Source organism: Solanum dulcamara, chromosome 1, assembly GCF_947179165.1.
Source record: "Solanum dulcamara chromosome 1, daSolDulc1.2, whole genome shotgun sequence".
Lineage (NCBI taxonomy): Eukaryota > Viridiplantae > Streptophyta > Magnoliopsida > Solanales > Solanaceae > Solanum > Solanum dulcamara.
The window spans coordinates 37,632,097-37,633,678 of record NC_077237.1 but is presented as its reverse complement, the minus strand read 5'-3'; positions in this window follow the sequence as shown (position 1 = coordinate 37,633,678).

The window sequence follows — 1,582 nt, the reverse complement described above, 5'->3', positions numbered from 1 at the left end:
ATTTCTTTATTTTTATATATGTTCTTCAACTGCAATTATGCATTTTACAAATCGTTGTGCGTCCGTCAGTTTTTATAAAAAAAAATAAAAATTGACAGATGAACATCAATTTTTTTTTAAAAAATATTTTCTTGAGAGTTTTTCTGTATTTTTGCGTAAAAAATAACCGACGAAAGTGTGTTTCTATCTTTAACAATTAATTAAATTAAACAACACCAAGATTTTTTTTCTTCATATCCAGACTATCTAGATTTAACTCAAATACTAGCTTTCTAATTTTTAATTCAACTCAATAGGGTAAAAGAACCCATCTCTAATATGAGTAAAAAAAAGACTCATAACACTACTAAAAAAAATACTAAAACTTGACATACTTTATTGGGTTTTCATTGATTTTTTTCAGAAAGAAAATTGGCGCATTTTCGACGGTTATTTTTCACGCAAAATTATAAAAAGTGTGAAAATACAAAGAAATTCTCAAAAAGAAATTGCTGTGTTTTTTTTTTTAAAGTCAATATTCGTGCGTCATTTTTTTTTACGAAAATTGATGGAAGAACGTTGATTTTTAAAATGTAAAATTACAGTCGAAGATCATATATCAAAGTAAAGAAATCATAAAATTAATATTTTGTTTTAAAATGGTACATAAAAAATGGGATTAGAAAATTACAATGGAATAAAGCTGAGATAGAGTGCTAAAATAAAAAAATGAAGACAAGTTAAAGGGGCTATTTATGTATTTGACCGAGAAAAGTATTGAAAACACTTCTAAACTTGACGCAAATTATTAATTTTGTCTCCGAACTATTGTCAGCCTTAAAACACATATCTACTTGACTATTTGAACTTAAATATACCCCGATCTATCATATGACATAACAAATGGTCTCATACTCTTGTAGGAGTATGAAAATCTTAATAAAAAATCGAGAAAAATGTTGAAAACACTCCTAAATTTGATGAGAATTTAAAGATATATTTTATTCATATTGTAAAATTAGAGGTGGATTTAAATTTATTAAGTAAAAAAATATTTTTAAAACTATCAATAATTTGAAAACAAAACTAATAATTGACACAAAGCGTTTTCAATACTTGTTTCTAATTAGCCAAAAAAAAAAGGAAAAACCAAACCAAAAAATTTGTTCATGCTATCATAGCATGGGATGCAACGGACCGTCACAAAACCTCCTAGATATTTTTTTTTGCTGACTAAGACATATCCAATTAGAAACAAAGACAAAATGGTCATTTCATATCTTCAGTTTTTTTAAAAAAAGAAAAGCGAACGTGGGGTCCAGTTCTTGGAAAACGATTTCATCCGCATCCACTAAGTTATTGCCCCCAAATATAAAGCTAATCAGGGAGGCCGCCACGTGCCTCTCTCTATCGGATCCGAGAAATCAAATAGATCCGCCCTAAACAATTCAGCGCCCGTATTTAGATTCACCTCCACGTCATCAAATCAACTCCTACGTGTCATCCTACGTGGCACCTCGCCTTGCCTCTTGCACCGTCACGTCACCAGGAATATAGTGTACTAGTAGTATCTTCTCTAGCTAAAGACGTGAGTATTCTAAAT